We start from the raw sequence: 14,579 nt of genomic DNA on the forward strand, positions 1-14,579 counted from the left end.
GGTTATATTCAGCTATCATAAAGCAAATTCGAGTCATGGGTTCTGAGGCATGTAAATATCATGTGTTAGAAGATTCTACTGGGATCAATATTCACTTACATATCTGGCTACATATTCGCATCTATATTTTTGAGTGTTAAAAACTTTAAGCTTCTTGAGGGCAAGTGTTATGTTGCTTTTATATGCTCCCTAAACCACAATTTGGTGGATAGTGAATTGGAATGTAAGGAAGTTTACAGAGATAAGTTAGTAGAAGATTAAGAAGGTAATTGGAAGGTGTATCTGCATTTGAGTTTGTAGGGTTCAGGAGACAAAGCCAAAGAGGATGGTGTTGTGGGACAGACTGAAATTTGGTTAGTTAGTCCTCAGTGATTCATCACATCCAGCCTAACAACTTCTGGAGGCATGCTGACCGACTGTGGGCCTCAGAGGGGCAAATGCCACATCCATCACAGGGACCAGTGTATTCCCAAAAACTAGTGTTTTGCACATGGTACACACAGAATAAATATTTTCAGATGATAAATGAATGAATGAGATAAAATGAAGTCTGAGACTTCTGAAACATGAACTATACCCATCTTCTTTCCTTATATAGTCCAGGATAGACATAATAAAAATATTGAAAAATAGAAACTCCTGCTTATATTGTTAGTGGCTTGCCCTGGGTCTCATGGTCAAAGGAGCCATCAGTAGAACTCAAGACTCCAAGTCCAATGCTCTTTCTGGCACATATCTCTTTCTTCTCCAACCCTAACATATTCTAGGTCTTATTCTTTTAAAGCATTTTTATTTTTAAAAATCTGTAATAAACCACAGATGTATTAGCTCCTGCTCTTAGCAAATCAGGTTAGATAAGAATTGCAGTCCAGTATTCAGTGTGTAATTATAATGAACAGATGGCCTTATAATAGGCCAAGAAACACACACACACACACACACACACACACACACACACAGTTTTTGAGAGGGAAATCAAGATCTGGCTGCTGCTGGACCTGGGTTATTCAAAACCAAAGAAATGGAAGGGTTAACTATGAGAAGCCTCAGAAACCAGCTGCTTTTACAGCTCTGTAAAACCTCTTACCCAGATTTCAACATGGTTTGGGGAACACAGATTGAATCCTCATAGGGACCCCAGCAAGCATTTCCCAGTCACTAGCAGAACTCATCAGACCACTTTGCAGAAGCTGAGGAACACCAGCTCTGCTTTATTCTAGGCTTTCAGCCTGGCTTCACTTGCAGATATTTTCTTAGAAGTCACTGTCTTTTTATGGACACGAGTCAATAATGGCTGGCTGCTGTGTGGTGGATTCCAATATGTGACCCTGATGACAATATATATTCTTTTAATGAGATTCATGGGAAACTTTCAAAGAAATATTTGGACAACTTCCCAGAAGACAGATCAACTGGGGATGTCAAGCACCCTGCCCCAGGAATTGGTGTTTTTCCTTCAGAGAAGAAGCTGAAGGTCATCTCCTTAGCACCTGTCTCATGAGGAAGGGGCAGTGTATAGTTAAAGCACAGTGGGAGATGAGAACACAGAGTAATCAGTCATGAATATTTCAGACTCGACCCATGAGAAGGGATCAACTCACACAGAAATGCACAGTCGGTCGGCCTTGCACGATTACAGTTTGGATTTCTAGGTCAAGTACATTATTCCAAACACATGTGAAATGTCCCAATCATCCTGTTCTCAGAATTCTCACCACTGAGCTCACGCTCAGGGATCATTCTCAGAATTTTCCCCAGGCCTAAGGAAAGCTCATGTTAAACATCTGCAATTAAGAGACTGAAAAGGTCAGAAAAACATGGTAAAGTGGTCAAAAATAAAGAAAATTCTTTATCAATGACAATATGCTCAATCATACACAGCTGAGCCAGGGGGATTCTGACAAACTTTCTGAGAATGCAAAATTGTGAATGGCTTCTAACATTTGTTATCCTATATAATTAAAGCATGATATGTAAATCGACTGAATGGCTGAACAGCAGAAGGACCATCCAGATGACCACCTGGGACCACGCTATGACACCCACTGGCACCAGGCCAGCTAAGGCAGGTGCGATGCGATTGGTCAGGGGCCCGGCTATCTCCCCATGATTGCCCCACAAAGGGAGACCCAGGCCACCGCGCAGTGGGCTGCAGCAGGTGGGTGGGGCCTCCCTCTGCAAGGGAAGCCCAGGTGCCTGAGGGAACCCGGCACAAGCAGCCGGGGGAAGGAAGGTCTACTCATGCACAAATTTCGTGCATCAGGCCTCTAGTTTTCTTCTGAAATAACATCTAGGGTGAACTATGCATGACGGTGAAACAATATTTTAATTTAGAACCTTAAAGCTAGCCAAACTTCCTCAGACCCATGTTCAGTATGATTCTTTTTCAACACTACATGACCCACCAACCTCATCTTCCTCTCCCCTTTAAGATGATGTATGCTTGCTGGATATACCTTCCCCACTAGAGCATACTATATATTTAAGTAAAGAAATTATTTTGACATACTCCCTTCCTACTGTCAGATCCCCAGTGCTTTTTTTTATACACTGTAGACATGAAATGTTTAATTAATTAAAAGAGAGGATTTTTCATTATCGTAAATAATTTTAGGATAATGAATTGGGAAAGAACTGTTAATATTAAATCATATTGTCCTCCATTAATCATAAAAATTTTCTTAAGACTCAGAGAAAACTAAACTCTTAGTAAGGCAACCACATGAAGCATAGATTAATGCTCATGTCACTCAGAGGTTTTTTTTGTTTTTTCCCCAGTGTTAGTTGATTACTTCATGAGAGTCATGGAATTCAGCCACCAGATGACCAAAATGTAGTGATCCTTTCATTTCTATTATTTGTGACTCTGCTTGTTTCATTGGGTAGAGAAACTGGCCACATTTGCTGTTCAGTTATCCCTTTGTCACATGAATGTGAAGGCCCTACAAGTAGCTCTTTTTCTACTTAATGGGATGCATAGAAAGTAGAATATTTTTACTTCTGATTCTTCTAGAGCAGTGGTTCTCAACATTTTTAATGCCATGACCCTTTAATACAGTTCCTCATGTTGTGGTGACCCCCAACCATAAAATTATTTTCGTTGCTACTTCATAACTGTAATTTTGCTACTGTTATGAATTGTAATGTAAATATCTGTGTTTTCTGATGGTCTTCCCTCCAGAGCCTGGGTGTATGCTGACATCATGACCGCACACGCAGTCCAGCCCCTGCAGGGATCCGCGCGAGGACAGAACCAAGGTTTCTCTCAAACCCGGAATGAGAGGCCTTGGCTCACCATCTCTGGCTTCCTGCCCAGCTCTCCCCCCAGCCTCTATCCACTGCTGCTGCCCCACAGCTCACCCCGAAGGAGGCAGGCGGCCATGCCCTTCTGCGGTGTGCCCATGTGGCTGCTGCTGCCCCTCCAGCATTTGAGGTTATCTTTCTCCTCACTGTAATGCAAGCAGGAGCTGGTAAGAAGTCTCAGCAGAAGGAAGAAAACAACAGAAACATCTATTGGATGTTATGGCTGCAGAGGACGCTTCCCAGAAGCAGTATCACACATATAGAAATCCATTTTCTCCAGTGTCAGTAATAAATGTTGTGGCCTGGGAGGGCGATTTTGTTCATGAGAATCCTATATAATAAAAGGCTAATATGCAAATAGACCGAACGGCGGAACAACCAGAACAACTGAACAACCAGTCACTATGACGTGCACTGACCACCAACAGGGTGTGTGCAGAACATGGCAGGCATTGGCCACAGTGGGATGGTGGAGCAGGTGAGCGGGGTGCCAGAACAAGGCAGGGCACTGGTCGCTGTCACTGGGCCAAGCCTCTGGTGGTTACTGAAAATTCTTTCCTCCCACGCACCGCGGCCTGCCTGGTGTTTGCACCCACTGCCAGCACCGGCCCCGCTTACACACCATAGCCGGTGCCAGAGCCACCAATTGCACCCGCTGCCAGTGCTCGGCACCGGTCTTAATCACTCAATGCCAACAGCAGGGGCGAGCGGCGGCTGCCAGCCCTGATCACCCCTGAGGGCTTCTCCACCTCTCCCTGCTCCTGAGGGTCGATCAGGGCAGCACTCACCACTCGCACCTGCTGCTGGCGCCGGCCCCAATTGCTCTGCACTGTCAGCGGGTATGAGTGGGGCCAGCGCCGCCAGCACACGGGAGTGGTGGTGGGAGCAGGGCTGCCAGCAGACAGGGGACCGGGGGCCACGGCGGGAGGGGCTGGGCGGAGGCGCAGAGGATGGGCCGAGACCCGCCCCTGTGCCTACTACAGCCTCATGGCCCACAGTTCCTTTCAAGTGCATGAATTCACTCCCTGGGCCCCTAGTTAGAATAAAATAAACACACTTATAACCTACACATCTGTGATCAACCCAAACCTAATACAGTTTTAATGAACTTTATCACTTTAACTTCCTGCTAATGGCAACTTGGGTCACTTTTTCATTCATACCATCCTTGGAATTGGAATCTTAATAGATCCTCTAGTTTATAGGATCACTCAAGGAGATTAAGTAACCAGCCCCAGTCACACAGATAGTGATATTGCTGTAACAGAGGAATTAGTGATCTATTCATGGATTTGGGAGAGAACCTTGCTTTCCAAACATTCCAAGATACATATAGAAAACTAGACATTCTCAAATTTTAATGTCATGATTTTATAATTGGTATCTCTTCTACCATTCACTTTTTTCCTTGTTTTGTATTTGATTCTGTGTGTTTTTTTAATCTTCCTCTCCAAGTGATAAGCAGTTTGAGGACCAAAACCAATTCTAAATTAGCTTAATAGATCTGTACATACACAGTGCTTCTCACACATAAACACGATAAAAACTCCGTGAATGACCAAATGAAAGAAGGTTCTTTCAGCCTTTCCTCTAAGTCTCAGTAAGAAGACAGCTGCCAACCCAGAATGGCAGGGGCGAGAAAAGAATAAAGCAGCGTCATCTTAACAGCAGCCCCCACGGAGGCCGGGAGAGAAAGAAAAGCCTGGCTGCTGATGAAGATCAGAAAGAAAGAGGGAGAGAAAGAGAGAGAAACAAAGTAGGAGGCAGAAGAAACAGAGACCAAGAGAGCAGCTCACCGATGACACAAGAGCAGGAACTCGGTTGACAGAGCACAGGGAAGAGTCGCTGGGACCCAGAAGGGAAGGAGAGAGAGAACTACATAACCAGACACTCGGAGAAGAGAGACCATGGGGAGACAAAGACACAGCCCGCATATGAAAGAAAAGCAGGCATCACCAGAAAAGGAAGTAAACAAAATGGAGGCAAGCAACCTGTCAGAGAAAGAATTAAGAGAAATGGTCATAAGGTGGCTAAAAAGAATGGAAGACAAATTGGACAATATGAGTAAGAACCAAGAGGAAATGAAGAAGAACCAAGAAGAAATGAAAAATGACATCACTGCTGTAAAGAACTCAATAGAAAGCATCAAGTGTAGACTAGAAGAAGCAGAGGACCACATCAGTGAGCTAGAAGACAAGGTAGGAAAAAATACCCAAGTAGAGCAACTTCTAGAAAAAAAAAAAAATTAAAAGGCAGGAGGAGAGCCTAAGGGAACTTTGGGACAACACAAAACAAAACAACATCTGCGTAATAGGGGTTCCAGAAGGAGAGGAAACTGAGCAAGGAATAGAAAACCTGTTTGAAGAAATAATGACAGAAAACTTCCCTGATATAGGGAAGAAAAAAACCCACACAAATCCAAGAAGCTCACAGAGTCCCAAGCAAAATGAACCCCAAATGACCAACGCCAAGGCACATTATAATTAAATTGGCAAACACCAACTACAAAGCAGCCAGAGAGAGACAGAAAGTTACCTACAAAGGAACCCCCATCAGACTAGCAACTGATTTCTCAACAGAAACTCATCAGGCCAGAAGGGAATGGAATGAAATATACAAAGTCATGCAAAGGAAGGGTCTGAATCCAAGAATACTGTACCCAACAAGGCTATCAATCAAAATTGAAGGTGAAATCAGGAGCTTCACAGACAAAAAAAGGACTAAGGGAATTTATTACCACCAAAACAGCAATGCAAGAAATGCTAAAGGGTCTGCTGTAAAAAAAGAAAAGAAATAGGAAGTGAAGAAGGAACACAGGGGTAAAGAATAAAAATGGCAACAAACAAGTACCTATCAACTTTAAATGTAAATGAATTAAATGCCCCAATCAAAAGACATAGGGTAACGGATTGGATAAGAAAACATGACCCATATATCTGCTGTCTTCAAGAAACCCACCTCAGAAAAAAACACACACACACACTGAGGGTGAAGGGATGGAAAAAGGTTATTCAGGCGAATGGAAATGAAAAAAGCTGGGGTAGCAATACTTATATCTGACAAATTAGATCTCAAAGTGAAGGACATAACAAGAGATAAGGAAGGCCACTTCATAATACTAAAGGGAGCAATCTAACAAGAAGAAATAACTCTGGTAAACATATATGCACCCAATACAGGAGCACCCAAATACATAAAAAAATCTCCTGGAGGATATCAAAGGAGAGATTGACAGCAATACAATCATAGTAGGAGACTTTAATACTCCACTATCACCATTGGACAAATCCTCTAAACAAAAAATCAGGAAAGAAACATCAATCCTAAATGATTCTCTAGACCAGATGGAATTAATTGACATCTTCAGAACATTTCACCCCAAAGCCACAGAATATAGATTCTTCTCAAGTGCACATGGGTCATTTTCAAAGATAGACCATATGTTGGGTCATAGGCAAAGTTTCTTCAAATTCAAGAAGATAGAAATCATATCAAGCATCTTCTCATATCACAGTGGCATAAAACTGGAAATCAACTACAATAAAAACAATCCAAAAAAATCAAACACATGCAGACTAAATAGCATGCTATTAAACAATGACTGGGTTACCAGAGAGATCAAGAAAGAAATAGAAAACATCATGGCAACAAATGACAATGAAAACACAACAATCCAAAATCTATGAGACACAGTGAAAGCAGTCTTGAGAGGGAAGTTCATAGCTCTACAAGCCTACTGCAAAAAACAAGAAACAATGGTAATAAATTACCTAACCCTACAACTCAAAGAGTTAGAAAGAGAGCAACAAGAAAAGCCCAGTGTAAGCAGAAGGAAAGAAATAATAAAGATCAGAGCGGAGATAAACGACATTGAGACCAAATAAACAATACAAAAGATCAACAAAACCAAGAGCTGGTTCTTTGAAAGGATAAACAAGATTGATGAACCCCTAGCCAGGCTCACCAAGAAGCAAAGAGAGAGGACCCAAGTAAACAAAATCAGAAATGAAAGAGGTGAAATAACAACAGACCCCACCGAAATACAAAGGATTGTTGAAAAATACTATGAACAACTCTATTCCAACAAACTGGACAACCTGGAGAAAATGGACATATTCCTAGAAAAATATAACCTTCCAAAACTCAATCAGGAAGAATCTAAACATCTCAATAGGCCAGTAACTATGGAAGAAATTGAAGCAGTCATCAAAAAACTTGCAGCAAACAAAAGCCCAGGGCTTCACAGGGGAGTTTTACCAAACATTCAAGGGAGAACTAAAACCTATCCTCCTCAGACTATTCCAAAAAATTCAAGAGGAAGGAACACTTCCAAGCTCATTTTATGAAGCCAGCATCACCCTAATACCAAAACCAGATAAAGAAAACACAATGAAAGAGAATTACAGGACAATACCCCTCATGAACGTAGATGCCAAAATCCTCAACAAAATTCTAGCAAATCGGATCCAGCAGTAAGATCATACACCATGAACAAGTAGGGTTTATCCCAGGAATGCAAGGATGGTACAATATCCGCAAATCAATAAATGTGATACATCACATAAACAAATTGAGAGATAAAAATCACATAGTCATATCAATTGATGCAGAAAAAGCATTTGACAAAATCCAACACCCTTTCTTGATAAAAACTCTCAACAAGGTGGGAATAGAAGGATCATACCTCAACATAATAAAAGCTAAATATGATAAACCCACAGCTATCATCATACTCAATGGGCAAAAACTAAAACCATTTCCCCTAAGAACAGGAACAAGACAGGGATGTGCACTCTCACCACTCCTGTTCAACATAGTACTGGAAGTATTAGCCATTGCAATTAGACAAGAAGAAGAAATAAAAGGCGTCCAAACTGGAAAAGAAGAAGTGAAGCTGTGCTTATTTGCAGATGACATGATATTGTACATAAAAAACCCGAAAGACTCCATCAAAAAACTAACAGACTTAATAAATGAATTCGGCAATGTAGCAGGATACAAAATTAATGCCAAGAAATCTATGGCATTTCTATACACCAATAGTGAACTTACAGAAAGAGAGACTAAAAAAGCAATCCCATTTTCCATCTCACCAAAAAAATTAAGATACCTAGGAATAAACTTAACTAAGGAGGTAAAAGACCTATACCTGGAAAACTACAGGACACTGAAAAAAGAGACAGAGGAAGACGTAAACAGATGGAAGAACATACCATGTTCATGGATTGGGAGAATCAACATCATTAAAATGTCCATACTACCCAAAGCAATCTTAGATTCAATGCACTCCCCATTAAAATACCAACGGCATATTTCACAGACCAAGAAAGAACTCTCCAAAAATTCATCTGGAATAAAAAAAGACCCCGAATAGCCACAGCAATCCTGAGAAAGAAGAATAAAGTAGGAGGGATCTCAATACCAGATTTCAAGCTGTATTACAAAGCCACTGTCCTCAAAACAGCCTGGTACTGGCACAAGAACAGACATATAGATCAATGGAATAGAATAGAGAACCCAGAAATCGACCCAAATCACTATGCTCAATTGATATTTGACAAAGGAGGCATGAACATACAATGGAGTCAAGACAGTCTCTTCAATAAATGGTGTTGGGAAAATTGGACAGATACATGCAAAAAAATGAAACTAGACCACCAACTTACACCATACACAAAAAGAAACTCAAAATGGATACAGGACTTAAACATAAGACGGGAAACCATAAAAATACTAGAGGAATCCACAGGCAGATAAATCTCTGACATATGCCGAAGCAATTTCTTCACCGATACTGCTCCTAGGGCAATGGAAACTAAAGAGAAAATAAACAAATGGGACCAAATGAATGTAAAAAGCTTTTGCACAGCAAAGGAGACCATCAATAAAACAACAAGAAAGCCCACTGCATGGGAGAACATATTTGCCAATTATATCAACGATAAGGGTTTAATCTCCAGCATTTACAGGGAACTCATGCAGCTTAACAAAAAGAAGATAAACAACCCAATCAAAAAATGGGTAACTGATCTAAATAGACACTTTTCGAAAGAAGACAGAAGGAAGGCCAAGAGACATATGAAAACCTGCTCAAAGTCACTAATCATCAGAGAGATGCAAATCAAAACAACAATGTGGTACCATCTCACACCTGTCTGAATGGCTATTATCAACAAATCAACAAATGACAAGTGCTGGCAAGGATGCAGAGAAAAAGGAACCCTTTTGCATTGCTGGTGGGAATGCAGATTGGTGCAGCCACTGTGGAGAACAGTATGGAATTTCCTCAAAAAACTAAAAATGGAACTCCCATTTGACCCAGTGATCCCACTTCTAGGAATATGTCCCAAGAAACTAGAAACACGAATCAGACAGGATATATGCACCCCTATGTTCAGAGCAGCACAATTCACCATAGCTAAGATTTGGAAACAGCCTAAGTGCCCATCAGCAGATGAGTGGATTAAAAAACTGTGGTACATCTACACAATGGAATACTACGCTCCAGTAAAAAAGGAGTTCTTACCATTTGCAACAACATGGATGGAGATGGAGAGCATTATGCTAAGTGAAATAAGCCAGGCAGAGAAAGATAAATATCATATGATCTCACTCATTTGTGGAATATAATGAACAACATAAACTGATGAACAAAAATAGATCCAGAGACAGAGAAACATCAATCAGAACGTCAAACCTCAGGGAAGGTAGGGGAGGGCGGGGGTAAGGAGGATAGATCAACCAAAGGACTTATATGCATGCATGTAAGCCTAATCAATGGACACAGACAACAGGGGGGTGGGGTCATGAATGGGAGGTGGGGGGGGGTAATGGGGGAATAAGGACACATATGTAATACCTTAATCAATAAAGAAATTTAAAAAAATAAAATAAAATAATGGAAGTAGAAAAGAAAAAAAAAAAAAAAAGAATGGAGCAGCGTCATGCAGACAGCCTTCTTCTTCCCTTTCAGGGTAATTAAAATTGTGTTCCTAATCTGAACATTCTTCCTGGGACTCAATTCATTCTCACAAAGCTCAGTTGTGCCACTCTCCGCACTCCCATTTACACAAACTGATCAGAGAGGTCCCAAATGCTGAGCGTTTTATATAATTCTTCATTTACTTTCGGGAGGTCCCTGTACAAAATTTTTTTTAATAAATGGGGATGTGGTCGCCATAGCAACTCAGAGATACAAATGTAGTCTAACTCAATCACTGTTGAAACAAGTCCCTGCAAAAATACTGACTTAAACTAGGGGTGGCCATGAGAGTGGGGGGTGAATGTGGATAAAATATTAAGTCTCCCAAATTCCTGGTTTTGCGTTATGTAAACGTAGGGCCACAACTGCAGGGGGAAGGGGGCGGGACAGTAGATGGGGCGGTCCTGCAGTCTATTAGCCATTAAAGGCTGGTTAGGAATATAGGGTGGCCCCTCTACCACCTTGTTCCCTCTCCATGCCGAAGATAAGAACATTTGAGAGGTGGATGGTACTGGAGGCCCAGAATCCTAACTTAAGCCGTTCATTTTGCTACAACTGTAAACTCTCCCGCACATGCTCAACCCTGCAGCCTGGCTAAGCACGCAGTGTAAAGGCAAAGGAACTTGTCTTGTGTGTAAGAGGTAGGTTCCCGCGCGCTCCACCCGAGCCTGCCCTTGGGGCCCATAGCTCGTTATGTAAATCACAAATGACTCGGGGGTACACCCGTGAGAAGGCGGAGCCGACACATAAATACTGTACTTCCTAAGTCCCCCACACGGTGTGCCTCTCCCTCCCGTCTTTAGAACACAGCTCTTTGTAGACACCCGCTCTGTCCTCTCCCACCAGGCGATGTGTGGCTAGTGCCGCGGCCGGCGAACCAGAGAGCAAGCCGGCGGGAGGCCACATGGCGCGCTCCCGGGCGATGGCAGCTGCGCTTTGTTTCCACCGGCGCGGGGTGAGTCACCGGGCCCCGCAGTACGGGGCCGAGGCGACTGTAAATTTAACAGCAGGAGCAGCTACCGGAGCAGCCGCTAGCTCACTCCCTTTTCTTTCTCCTCCTCCTCCTTCTCCTCCTCCTCCTCCTCCTCGGACACTGCCACCGCCACCCGCGCCGCCGCCTCCACCCCCGCCTCCTGCCTCCGCCCAGTCCCCTCCTCCTCTGCCCGCGAACTTAGTCAGCGGTTCGCGCCGCGGCGCCGCGATTGGCCGGCGGAAGGCGCCGCGTCACAATGGAGCCGGTCGGAGGCGGCGAGCCGGCCAGCGCTGGGGCTTCCCGCTGAGCCCGCGGCCGCCGGCAGCCGACGGAGTGCGGGCGCCGGGCCGCCGCCTGCGCGCCCCGAGTGGTGCAGGGCGGACGCCGCGGTGGCGCGGGCGTCGGGGACTGGATTCGCGCAGGTAGGTCGGGGTGGGACGCCCCTGTTCTCGGAAGAGGTGCCGATCGGACCCAGGTGGTGGAGGTTGAGGACGGGGTGAGGGAACGCAGCAGGTGGGGCTGGCCGAACAGGTGCGGTTACCTGTCCACCCTCACCTGCGAGCTGGGCGTGCGAACAGCTGGCAGCGCCGGAGAGAAGAGTCAGGGCCTCGCTGCTCCCTCGTCCCCGTCCGCAGCGAGGCGGTCCGCTCTCTGCCCGGGCGTTCTGGGCGCTGCACCTGAACGTGAGCCCTGGGGCGGTGTGGGAACGAGGTTCTGGTTTTGCAGGCTTGGGTCTGGCCTCGCGGTGATGAGACATCTCCCGGGGGAGTCCGCGTTGGGTCGCTCTCCTTTGCCCCCTGCCCTGGCGCTGTTGACAAACATTTTGTGCTCATTGGATACTCATTGTTCCCCTACAGTTTGATGGTGGTGTTGGCATTCGTTTGTTAGCCAGAGAAGGGGGCAACCTAAGAGAGAAGCTAAACGTTTCCTCCTCCCGGGGGGCGGGGGGGGGCAGTTGAGCAGGTGCTGAGGGATCAGAAAGGAGGAGGCACGATGTTTCATTACTCTGTGTCCTCAACCGACTTCCCAAAGTCCATAGGTTGCCCTTAGATGACTTCTGTGGAAGACCTTTCTTTGTGGCCAGAAAGACACCCTGTTAGCACCCCTTCCCACCTCCCCCCAAGAAGAGCACAACTAAATTTAAAAGCAATTTATACGTGAACTTCCTTCCATAAATTTGCCTTGCCTAAAAACTTAAAAAAAAAAAAAACTTTGTAAGAAGATATCGCTATGAAACTTCTAAGTGTGCGAACATGCGGCCAACTTAAATGGGAACTTTGTTCACCTCTTTCTAAGAAGTTAAATGGCATGTGCCTTTATCAGACTGCCCTGTCTCCTAAACACAAGTGTAGGGTTGAAGGGCACAGAAGAATCCAAACGGCAGTATAATTATCTAACAATTCCTGTGCCCTGGATGTGGTCAGGTTACATCTCCCTGAGGACCCCCAATGCTCTTTGAGTTGAGGGGGCCAAGGTGACTTGCTTTTGCCCCTGGCGTTCCTAATCCGAAGCTTCACTCTTGAAGGCGACCGCTAATCTCTGATGTAATTGGGCCAGTGTGATGGAAGAATGTAAACCCTAGCAGTCTGCTATTCTCTTAGTTCAGGTAATGAAGTGGGCAGAGTTGTCACTGAGTCCACAGTTGAATAGTGCACTTATCTTATACCTACTATCCCCACAAAATGTTTTTCTTATAGAAAAAAAAATTGAAATGTTAGAATTAAATTTGCTGTTCTTTGAAACTTACTGTGTTTCTTCGATTGGAAAGGTATTCTATCATGTCCAGCCCAACAGGAATATTTTCACATCTGGAGTGATTTCATTTGACTAGTTAAAACCTGCTTTTTGAAGACCATCCCCGTTGCTGTTTTCTTCTTTATTTTTTTAAATTTAATTTGATTTTATTGTTGACAGTATTATTCAGAATCCTCATAATGAAAACAACATTCATTAAAATGAAAAGGTACCAGGTCGTCCAAGTTTTTTATTTAATAGACTTTATTCTTTGGGGTAGTTTTAGATTCGCAGCAAAATTGAGAGTAAAGTGCAGAGATTTCACATATACTCCCTGCCCCTACTCATTTATAACCTCCCCCAATATCAACATGCCCCACTGGAGTGGTCCATTTGTTACAGTGGATGAACCTATATTGACAACATTATCATTTCCCAGAGTCCATATTACACATTAGGGTTCACTTTTGGTGTTGTACATTCTATGAGTTTGGATAAATGTGTAATAACATGTATCCATCATTGTAGTATCATCAGAGTATGATACTATAGTTTCATTTCCCTAAAAAAAAAAATCCTGTTTTCCACTATTCATCCCTTCCTCTCCCAACCCCTATCAACCACTGATATTTTTACCATAGCCATACTTTTGCCTTTTCCAGAATGTCATATAGCTGAAATCATTAGAGTCTGTTGCCTTCTTGTACTTAGTAATATGCATTTAAGTTTTCTCTATGCTTTTTCGTGGCTTGATAACTCATTTCTTTTGAGTACTGAATAATATTCCATTATCCCTCCAAGATTTTTTTTACACCGTGTGGGTATTTTCCTGCAGTGGTCTGAAATTTGTAATTTTTTGGTTTTGTTTTCTGAAGGGCAAATATTATAATATTTAGAAGATTCTTGCTTTAACCAAAGTTTTTATTTGTAAACAATTTTTTATTTTTTAATTTTCAAATCCTTTTTGATGGCATATGAGTATTTTTATGTTCCTTTTTTATTTTGCTGCCCATATAAAAATAGTCTGTTTAATCTAATCCCAGATTTCCATTTACTGTCTCTCAAGATAGAATTTCTGAATTTTATTTATTATTATGCCATTTAAAAGTGTGTTTCCTCTGAAAGTCCTCTGAGGGAAGATGGGAGGATCCCTAACCATTGCCTGCACGACTTTTTTTTTTAATCCTCATCTGATAATATGTTAATTATTGATTTTTTTTTCCTTAGAGAGAGGGAGGGAGGGAAAGAGGAAGGGAATGAGAGAGAGAGAGAGAGAGAGAGAGAGAGAGAGAGAGAAACATTGATGTGAGAGAAACATGGATTAGCTGCCTCCCAAATGTGCCCTGACCAAGGATCAAACCCTCAACCTCCGAATGTTCCTGGCTGGAAACTGAACCGGCAATCTTTTGGTTTATGGGACGATGCTCCAACCAACTGAGCCCACCCAGCCAGGGCCTGATTATTATTTTATTTTTTTTCTTTAATATATTTTTATTGATTTCAGAGAGGAAGGGAGAGGGAGAGAGAGAAAGAAACATCAATGATAAGAAAGAATCATTGAGCTGCTGCCTCCTGCACTCCCTACTG

General features: G+C 43.1%; 1 protein-coding gene and 1 long non-coding RNA gene across 3 annotated transcripts in view; one reads left to right on the forward strand and one right to left on the reverse strand.

Moving 5' to 3' along the window:
* LOC308242878 overlaps positions 1-11,930 on the reverse strand; it is a 101,758-nt gene extending 89,828 nt beyond the window's left edge. The window contains exon 1 of the long non-coding RNA XR_013960009.1: positions 11,814-11,930. This is a non-coding gene — a long non-coding RNA (uncharacterized lncRNA). The remainder of the gene's footprint in view (positions 1-11,813) is intronic.
* Positions 11,484-14,579, forward strand: part of LRRC8B (leucine rich repeat containing 8 VRAC subunit B) — a 78,906-nt gene continuing 75,810 nt past the window's right edge. For both annotated transcript variants that reach the window (XM_080657575.1, XM_080657578.1), the window contains exon 1: positions 11,484-11,680. The gene's annotated coding sequence lies outside the window, so the exon portion shown is untranslated. The remainder of the gene's footprint in view (positions 11,681-14,579) is intronic.

The sequence above is a fragment of the Plecotus auritus genome (assembly GCF_963455305.1).
Source record: "Plecotus auritus genome assembly, chromosome: 2".
Classification (NCBI taxonomy): Eukaryota; Metazoa; Chordata; class Mammalia; order Chiroptera; family Vespertilionidae; genus Plecotus; species Plecotus auritus.